Genomic DNA, 11,249 nt, shown 5'->3' with positions numbered 1-11,249 from the left:
ATACGGGGGCAGGGGGCACCTCTAGACACACAAGTTGATCTTCAAGATCGTTATCTTAGCCGTGTGCGGTGCCCCCCTCCACCATAGTCCTCGATAATATTGTAGTGGTGCTTAGGCGAAGCCCTGCGACAGTAGAACATCAAGATTGTCACCACGCCGTCATGGTGACGGAACTCTTCCCCGACACTTTGCTGGATCGGAGTCCGGGGATCGTCATCGAGCTGAACGTGCGCTAGAACTCGGAGGTGTCGTAGTTTCGGTGCTTGATCGGTCGGGGCCGTGAAGACGTACGACTACATCAACCGCGTTGTCATAACGCTTCCGCTGTCGGTCTACAAGGGTACGTAGATTACACTCTCCCCTCTCGTTGCTATGCATCACCATGATCTTGCGTGTGCGTAGGAATTTTTTTGAAATTACTACGTTACCCAACAGTGGCATCCGAGCTTGGTTTTATGCGTTGATGTTATATGCACGAGTAGAACACAAGTGAGTTGTGGGCGATATAAGTCATACTGCTTACCAGCATGTCATACTTTGGTTCGGCGGTATTGTATGATGAAGCGGCCCGGACCGACATTACGCGTACGCTTACGCGAGACTGGTTCTACCGACGTGCTTTTCACATAGGTGGCTGGCAGGTGTCAGTTTCTCCAACTTTAGTTGAACTGAGTGTGGCTACGCCCGGTCCTTGCGAAGGTTAAAACAACACCAACTTGACAAACTATCGTTGTGGTTTTTGATGCGTAGGTAAGATTGGTTCTTGCTTAAGCCCGTAGCAGTCACGTAAAAACTTGCAACAACAAAGTAGAGGACGTCTAACTTGTTTTTGCAGGGCATGTTGTGATGTGATATGGTCAATACATGATGCTAAATTTTATTGTATGATATGATCATGTTTTGTAACCGAGTTATCGGCAACTGGCAGGAGCCATATGGTTGTCGCTTTATTGTATGCAATGCAATTGCGCTGTAATGCTTTACTTTATCACTAAGCGGTAGTGATAGTCGTGGAAGCATAAGATTGGCAAGACGACAACGATGCTACGATGGAGATCAAGGTGTCACGCCGGTGACGATGGTGATCACAACGGTGCTTCGAAGATGGAGATCGCAAGCACAAGATGATGATGGCCATATCATATCACTTATATTGATTGCATGTGATGTTTATCTTTTATGCATCTTATCTTGCTTTGATTGACGGTAGCATTTTAAGATGATCTCTCACTAATTATCAAGAAGTGTTCTCCCTGAGTATGCACCGTTGCGAAAGTTCTTCGTGCTGAGACACCACGTGATGATCGGGTGTGATAGGCTCTATGTTCAAATACAACGGGTGCAAAACAGTTGCACACACGGAATACTCAGGTTATACTTGACGAGCCAAGCATATACAGATATGGCCTCGGAACACAGAGACCGAAAGGTCGAGCGTGAATCATATAGTAGATATGATCAACATAGTGATGTTCACCAATGAAACTACTCCATATCACGTGATGATCGGACATGGTTTAGTTGATTTGGATCACGTGATCACTTAGAGAATTAGAGGGATGTCTATCTAAGTGGGAGTTCTTAAGTAATATGATTAATTGAACTTAAATTTATCATGAACTTAGTACCTGATAGTATCTTGCTTGTTTATGTTGATTGTAGATAGATGGCTCGTGCTGTTGTTCCGTTGAATTTTAATGCGTTCCTTGAGAAAGCAAAGTTGAAAGATGATGGTAGCAATTACACGGACTGGGTCCGTAACTTGAGGATTATCCTCATTGCTGCACAGAAGAATTACGTCCTGGAAGCACCGCTGGGTGCCAGGCCTGCTGCTGGAGCAACACCAGATGTTATGAACGTCTGGTAGAGCAAAGCTGATGACTACTCAATAGTTCAGTGTGCCATGCTTTACGGCTTAGAATCGGGACTTCAGCGACGTTTTGAACGTCATGGAGCATATGAGATGTTCCAGGAGTTGAAGTTAATATTTCAAGAAAATGCCCGGATTGAGAGATATGAAGTCTCCAATAAGTTGTATAGCTGCAAGATGGAGGAGAACAGTTCTGTCAGTGAGCATATACTCAAAATGTCTGGGTATAATAATCACTTGATTCAATTGGGAGTTAATCTTCCAGATGATTGCGTCATTGACAGAATTCTCCAATCACTTCCACCTAGCTACAAGAGCTTTGTGATGAACTATAATATGCAAGGGATGGTTAAGACAATTCCCGAACTCTTCGCAATGCTGAAAGCTGCGGAGGAAGAAATCAAGAAGGAGCATCAAGTGTTGATGGTCAACAAGACCACTAGTTTCAAGAAAAAGGGCAAAGGGAAGAAGAAGGGGAACTTCAAAAAGAACAGCAAGCAAGTTGCTGCTCAGGAGAAGAAACCCAAATCTGGACCTAAGCCTGAAACTGAGTGCTTCTACTGCAAGCAGACTGGTCACTGGAAGCGGAACTGCCCCAAGTATTTGGCGGATAAGAAGGATGGCAAGGTGAACAAAGGTATATATGATATACATGTTATTGATGTGTACCTTACTAATGCTCGCAGTAGCACCTGTGTATTTGATACTAGTTCTATTGCTAATATTTGCAACTCGAAACAGGGACTACGGATTAAGCGAAGATTGGCTAAGGACGAGGTGACGATGCGCGTGGGAAATGGTTCCAAAGTCGATGTGATCGCGGTCGGCACGCTACCTCTACATCTACCTTCGGGATTAGTATTAGACCTAAATAATTGTTATTTGGTGGCAGCGTTGAGCATGAATATTATATCTGGATCTTGTATGATGCGAAACGGTTATTCATTTAAATCAGAGAATAATGGTTGTTCTATTTATATGAGTAATATCTTTTATGGTCATGCACCCTTGAAGAGTGGTCTATTCTTATTAAATCTCGATAGTAGTGACACACATATTCATAATGTTGAAGCCAAAAGATGCAGAGTTGATAATGATAGTGCAACTTATTTGTGGCACTGCCGTTTAGGTCATATCGGTGTAAAGCGCATGAAGAAACTCCATACTGATGGACTTTTGGAACCACTTGATTATGAATCACTTGGTACTTGCGAATCGTGCCTTATGGGCAAGATGACCAAAACACCGTTCTCCGGTACTATGGAGAGCAACAGATTTGTTGGAAATCATACATACAGATGTATGTGGTCGGATGAATGTTGAGGCTCATGGCGGATATTGTTATTTTCTCACCTTCACAGATGACTTAAGCAGATATGCGTATATCTACTTAATGAAACATAAGTCTAAAACATTTGAAAAGTTCAAAGAATTTCAGAGTGAAGTTGAAAATCATCGTAACAAGAAAATAAAATTCCTACGATCTGATCGTGGAGGAGAATATTTGAGTTACGAGTTTGGTATACATTTGAAACAATGCGGAATAGTTTCACAACTCACGCCACCCGGAACACCACAGCGTAATGGTGTGTCCGAACGTCGTAATCGTACTTTACTAGATATGGTGTGATCTATGATGTCTCTTACTGATTTACCGCTATCGTTTTGGGGTTATGATTTAGAGACGGCCGCATTCACGTTAAATAGGGCACCATCAAAATCCGTTGAGACGACACCTTATGAACTATGGTTTGGCAAGAAACCAAAGTTGTCGTTTCTGAAAGTTTGGGGCTGCGATGCTTATGTGAAAAAGCTTCAACCTGATAAGCTCGAACCCAAATCAGAGAAATGTGTCTTCATAGGATATCCAAAAGAAACTATTGGATACACCTTCTATCACAGATCCGAAGGCAAGACTTTTGTTGCTAAATTCGGAAACTTTCTAGAGAAGGAGTTTCTCTCTAAAGAAGTGAGTGAGAGGAAAGTAGAACTTGATGAGGTAACTGTACCTGCTCCCTTATTGGAAAGTAGTACATCACAGAAACCGGTTTCTGTGACACCTACACTAATTAGTGAGGAAGCTAATGATGATGATCATGAAACTTCATAACAAGTTACTACTGAACCTCATAGATCAACCAGAGTAAGATCCGCACCAGAGTGGTACGGTAATCCTGTTCTGGAAGTCATGCTACTAGATCATGATGAACCTACGAACTATGAAGAAGCGATGGTGAGCCCAGATTCCGCAAAATGGCTTGAAGCCATGAAATCTGAGATGGGATCCATGTATGAGAACAAAGTATGGACTTTGGTTGACTTGCCCAAAGATCGGCAAGCAATTGAGAATAAATGGATCTTCAAGAAGAAGACTGATGCTGACGGTAATGTTACTGTCTACAAAGCTCGACTTGTCACAAAAAGGTTTTCGACAAGTTCAAGGGATTGACTATGATGAGACCTTCTCACCCGTAGCGATGCTTAAGTCTGTCCGAATCATGTTAGCAACTGCCACATTTTATGATTATGAAATTTGGCAGATGGATGTCAAAACTGCATTCCTGAATGGATTTCTGGAAGAAGAGTTGTATATGATGCAGCCGGAAGGTTTTGTCAATCCAAAGGGAGCTAACAAAGTGTGCAAGCTCCAGCGATCCATTTATGGACTGGTGCAAGCCTCTTGGAGTTGGAATAAACGCTTTGATAATGTGATCAAAGCATTTGGTTTTGTACAGACTTTTGGAGAAGCCTGTATTTACAAGAAAGTGAGTGGGAGCTCTGTAGCATTTCTGATATTATATGTAGATGACATATTACCAATCGGAAATGATATAGAATTTCTGGATAGCATAAAGGGATACTTGAATAAGAGTTTTTCAATGAAAGACCTCGGTGAAGCTGCTTACATATTGGGTATTAAGATCTATAGAGATAGATCAAGACGCTTAATTGGACTTTCACAAAGCACATACCTTGACAAAATTTTGAAGAAGTTCAAAATGGATCAAGCAAAGAAAGGATTCTTGCCTGTGTTACAAGGTGTGAAATTGAGTAAGACTCAATGCCCGACCACTGTAGAAGATAGAGAGAAAATGAAAGATGTTCCCTATGCTTCATCCATAGGCTCTATCATGTATGCAATGCTGTGTACCAGACCTGATGTATGTCTTGCTATAAATCTAGCAGGGAGGTACCAAAGTAATCCAGGAGTGGATCACTGGACAACGGTCAAGAACATCCTGAAATACCTGAAAAGGACTAAGGATATGTTTCTTGTATATGGAGGTGACAAAGAGCTCATCGTAAATGGTTACGTTGATGCAAGCTTTGACACTGATCTGGACAATTCTAAATCACAAACCGGATACGTGTTTACATTAAACGATGGAGCTGTCAGTTGGTGCAGTTCTAAACAAAGCGTTGTGGCGGGATCTACATGTGAAGCTAGATGAAGGAGTTCATATCCGATCTAGGTGTCATACCTAGTGCATCGGGTCCAATGAAAATCTTTTGTGACAATACTGGTGCAATTGCCTTGGCAAAGGAATCCAGATTTCACAAGAGAACCAAACACATCAAGAGACGCTTCAATTCCATCTAGGATCTGGTCCAGGTGGGAGACATAGAGATTTGCAAGATACATACGGATCTGAATGTAGCAGACCCATTGACTAAGCCTCTTCCACGAGCAAAACATGATCAGCACCAAAGCTCCATGGGTGTTAGAATCATTACTGTGTAAATCTAGATTATTGACTCTAGTGCAAGTGGGAGACTGAAGGAAATATGCCCTAGAGGCAATAATAAAGTTATTATTTATTTCCTTATATCATGGTAAATGTTTATTATTCATGCTACAATTGTATTATCTGGAAACATAATAGTTGTGTGAATACATAGACAAACTAAACATCACTAGTGTGCCTCTACTTGACTAGCTCGTTAATCAAAGATGGTTATGTTTCCTAACCATAGACATGTGTTGTCATTTGATTAACGGGATCACATCATTAGGAGAATGATGTGATTGAAATGACCCATTCCATTAGCTTAGCACCCGATCGTTTAGTATGTTGCTATTGCTTTCTTCATGACTTATACATGTTCCTATGACTATGAGATTATGCAACTCCTGTTTGCCGGAGGAACACTTTGTGTGCTACCAAACGTCACAACGTAACTGGGTGATTATAAAGGAGCTCTACATGTGTCTCCAAAGGTACATGTTGGGTTGGCGTATTTCGAGATTAGGATTTGTCACTCCGATTGTCGGAGAGGTATCTCTGGGCCCTCTCGGTAATGCACATCACATAAGCCTTGCAAGCATTGCAACTAATGAGTTAGTTGTGAGATGATGTATTACGAAACGAGTAAAGAGACTTGCCAGTAACGAGATTGAACTAGGTATTGAGATACCGACAATCGAATCTCGGGCAAGTAACATACCGATGACAAAGGGAACAAAGTATGTTGTTATGCGGTCTGACCGATAAAAGATCTTCATAGAATATGTGGGAGCCAATATGTGCATCCAGGTTCCGCTATTGGTTATTGACCGGAGACATGTCTCGGTCATGTCTACATTGTTCTCGAACCCGTAGGGTCCGCACGCTTAACGTTACGATGACAGTTTCATTATGAGTTTATATATTTTGATGTACCGAAGTTTGTTCAGAGTCCCGGATGTGATCACGGACATGACGAGGAGTCTCGAAATGATCGAGACATAAAGATTGATATATTGGACGGCTATATTCGGACACCGGAGGTGTTCTGGGTGATTTTGGAGAAAACCAGAGTGCCGGAGGGTTACCGGAACCCCCTGGGAGAAGTAATGGGCTTTATGGGCCCTAGTGGAGAGAGAGAGGGGCGGCCAGGGTGGGCCGCGCACCCCCTCCCCCTCTGGTCCGAATTGGACTAGGAGAGGGGGGGCGGCGCCCCCCTTTCCTTCTCCCTCTCCCCCTTCCTTTCCCCCTCCTAGTAGGAGTAGGAAAGAGGGGAGTCCTACTCCTACTAGGAGGAGGACTCCTCCTCCTTGGCGCGCCCAAGGGCCGGCTGGCCTCCCCCCTTGCTCCTTTATATACGGGGGCAGGGGGCACCTCTAGACACACAAGTTGATCTTCAAGATTGTTATCTTAGCCGTGTGCGGTGCCCCCCTCCACCATAGTCCTCGATAATATTGTAGTGGTGCTTAGGCGAAGCCCTGCGACAGTAGAACATCAAGATCATCACCACGCCATCGTGCTGACGGAACTCTTCCCCGACACTTTGCTGGATCGGAGTCCGGGGATCGTCATCGAGTTGAACGTGTGCTAGAACTCGGAGGTGCCTTAGTTTCGGTGCTTGATCGGTCGGGCCGTGAAGACGTACGACTACATCAACCGCGTTGTCATAACGCTTCTGCTGTCGGTCTACGAGGGTACGTAGATTACACTCTCCCCTCTCGTTGCTATGCATCACCATGATCTTGCATGTGCGTAGGAATTTTTTTGAAATTACTACGTTACCCAACACTGTTAAAAAGGCTAGTCACAATAATGGTGTCCAGCACAACCCACCCCTCAAATAAAACTAAGAGGGTGCTTGGATACCTTTTAGTCCCATGACTAAAAGTAGTGGGACTAAAACATGCTAGCCTCACCCATGCTTGGATCCAAATACTAAAAAGGCTAAAATCAAGTTAATGAGCATTTATTATCCTCCAAACCCTCCAATCCAAAACTCGTCTGTGTTAAAGAGAGTATTTAAATGAGTAGAGAGAGGACTAATCCACATTTTAGTAGGGGTACCCCTGACTAAAAATTTATAGTCTCAAGACTAGTTTTAGCCCCTCTTTAGTCAGGGGTGCTTGGAACTTTAGCCTCTTAAAGAGACTATTTTTAGTCTGACGAAAATAAGTCCCTTGGATCCAAGCACCCTCTAAGCATCCTGGAATTCTTTGACAAAACTAAACACCCTGAAATTCTTTGACAACTAAACTGCTGGCTATATGATGTTGGCCATATATATTGTACGTATATAATGTGAAGAAACGAGTGGTAGTACTATACCAACTAAAAGATGAAATGTAAGAAATACTAGTATGTACGTACTGAAGAGTTAAAGTAACGAGAAGAAACATAACATAGTTCTGCTGGGGGCTTAGCACAACACACCCCTCAAATTAAATTAAGCACACCTAAAATTAAACTTTGCAACTATTCCGCTAGACACTGCATTAGAACCACCATGAGCAACGACACTGCCACCTTACTTGGAGTCCTCGTCCACGTCCTCGACTTCATCCTTGTCCCTCTTCCTCTTGGGCGATACTTCTTTGCTTGAACCGCACACTTGGTTGTTGCTCTTCATCCAACCCTTGTAGATATTGAAGCAAAGGTAGCCATCCATTGCAGCATAGTGGATGTGGTCTATATCTAGTACATTCCGCTGCCATGCATGACGATGAAACGTGTAATGAGGTTTCTCCAATTTACCGTACGAAGGATGAACCATGGCTCCTGCCAGGGTTAGCATTGAAGGCTGACGAGAGGACACCAGCCGATTCTTCTGGAGGTCGAAGGTGTTGCCTACAACGAGGCCTAACCGACGCAGGACTTCTTTGTCATTACCAAAGTCTACAGTAACGAATTTCACTATTTTGTCCTTGAGGAAGTTCTTAAAATCCTGGCACTCAACGTCGGTATGGCATATGTGGTAGACCAAGCAAACGTTATGTACGCAAACCTGGATCACGGCGGGCTTCTTCCTCTCTTCGTCCTTTAGATCCTTCTCTCGTCCCAGGATTGTGGTGTACTCAACATCTAGCCCAGCGACCCACTCATCATCTGAGTTTTCGAACATCCGGCTGAAGCGAGAAAGGCATCCTTTCACCGTCACGGAAGAACGGGTGTAGATGACGTCGAACTCATCGCCGGTGATGGTTCTAACCTTGTACTCACCGCCGATCGTGGAGATTTGGGACGCCATGGATTTGGGAGGAGGGTTAGGATTAGTGGAACTGCCGTAATGTGAATGGACGGGATGACTAGGAGCGAACCGCCATAGTATTGAAGGACGTGCGGGGACGAGTAGGAGCAAACTGCCAGCGTGCGAACGGCAGGGTAGTGGCTTTCCATTCTCCATGATACGGGCTTCCGAGAGCCCTTGGATATGAGATCGAACGGTTGCATGGCGTGATTCTCGACCTATGGGTGAATATCCTATCATGGAGGGTTATTCTACAAATTTTTAGCAACTTAGCATGCGACCGTTTGATCTCAGATCCAAGGGCTGCCAGCAGCCCGTATCATGGTCGCGCCTACCACGACCGTCGCGTCGCTCGCGCGGTCGCGCCCTTGGAGATTTAACACGGTGCGTTAGGCTATCTGATGTTGGCATGTCATACATAGTCATCACTTAGTCACTCATACTACAACAAGGTTGGCTATAAGTGTATTTTTTACTCCTCTCTATCTCTTTCGTACTCAAGGAAGAAATGGTGCTAAGCGTGTGTATGTATTGCATTTGCCAAGGAGTGACCTCTTCCAATGAAATGGTGTTGCTAAGTTTGCTTCATTTAATTAGCTATAGACTCAAAATTGTCTTTTCACCTAGGTACACGCGCTTAGCACCATTTCTTCCTTGGGTCACCAAACTAGTCTCTCTCTTCTTGATTAACTTGCCACATCAGACTTTATGCTTATGTGGCAAGCTTAAGTACCTATAAGAGCAAGTAAAAGTAAGTACAATAGTGCGCTTTACATGGCATTTTTGTATATGTGGAGGAAAGAGAGGCAAGGAAAAAGTGGAGAAGTGGGCTCTCATGCAAGAGCCAGCCTCTACTACATGGTCGAGCATTGGGAGAGGCACCTATATGGAGGTGGTCAGGAATCTGGGAGACTCACGCCGGTCATAGCGCCGTAGTTAAAATGATAATGGCAAGTCAAATCACGGGGCCCCACCTGTCCAGCAGTAACTCGCTGTCAAATCACACAGCCCTATGTTTGCAGCAGCCTACTCCCTCGTCTTCTCACGTCTCTGTCGAACTGACTAGGCGGAACTGCCCCGTCGCCTACCGCGCAGGAAAAGCCCCGCCCTCGACTTTTAAATACAACTACATCCGCTTAAGAATCCAATGATTTACTTTTTGTGACATAGTAACTCATATTTAGTTAGTCAAATGGATGACCTAAAACTACGTGCAGGCCCTATAAACTGAGACGCCTAAAAATAAAAAAACCGAGACGGAGAGGGTAGTTTAGCACGTATCTTTTTAGATCAATATAGTCAGGATTCACCAAGGAGCAAAACCAAGTGGTAGGCTGCTCCTGTCGTGTTGGCGTAGCAACTCAAGCAGGGTCAGTCCGCACACGAAATGGCGACACACTTAATAGGACCCCTTTGGCCGACATGTGGCTCATCCACCATCTTGTTCCACGTGCGATGCACCAAATTACAGTTCGGAGCAGCGGTTGGAATTGGAGGCACCCCGGTCGTAGCACCGCAGTAGTAGAAAATGAGCAACAAGGGGTCAAATCACAAAGCCCCACCTTTCCCGCATTAAGCTGGATGGATGAAGCAACCATCATTTCACTCTAGGGCGCAAGAGCATAAAGAAAAGAGAAAACAATGATACGTGCGGCAGCTACCTAGGGCACCCTAGGGTAGGGGTCTCCACTAAAGATCCTTTTTTTTGAAGCGCCTCCACTACAAATCGGCTTCTCCCTCGTCCTCTTGAAGAAAACCGATGATGAGTGCGGCGGTAGGGTTTGTAGGAGTACTACGGCGTGCGAGGCCATGTCGTAGTAAATGGGTTCGAGCCGACGCCTTAAATATGTGTGGGCTGCTTGGTTTTACGAGAACGAGGCAGCATTTTGGGTTCGGGGACCAGTGGAGATATAGTACGTACAAAACATTGTGGACGTAGGTTCGACCGAAAGGCAATGATGCATGGCCCCTGCATTTTGATATACCCGGGGCCGCGTGAAATTTGCTACTCTACTCAAAACTAGTAAGGTACACATGTATTGAACGCATGAGATTTCGAAACCAAATTATGAATAAATACACACTATAGGATGTAAAGCTTTGAGTCTTATATGCATGATGTAGATGTTCGTTTAGTTCTTATAGTTCATCTCATTCAAAATCAATAAGTTTTATAAAAATGTTAAGATTCATGGGGTTGTGCATTGTACTCCCTCCGTTCCAAAATAGATGACCCAACTTTGCACTAACTTTGTACAAAGTTAGTGCAAAGTTGGGTCATCCATTTTGGAACGGAGGGAGTAAATCATAAAGTAAAAAACAAATAATGGCAATTCATTTAGAAAAATAATAATCAATTATGATACAGAAGATTCTAGAACAAAGGAGAAGTGCTTGTGTTTTGAGGTTT

Source organism: Triticum urartu, chromosome 7A (assembly GCF_056163025.1).
Source record: "Triticum urartu cultivar PI428250 chromosome 7A, HENAU_Tu73, whole genome shotgun sequence".
In the NCBI taxonomy this organism is placed as follows: domain Eukaryota; kingdom Viridiplantae; phylum Streptophyta; class Magnoliopsida; order Poales; family Poaceae; genus Triticum; species Triticum urartu.
Note: the sequence above shows the minus strand (reverse complement) of the source record.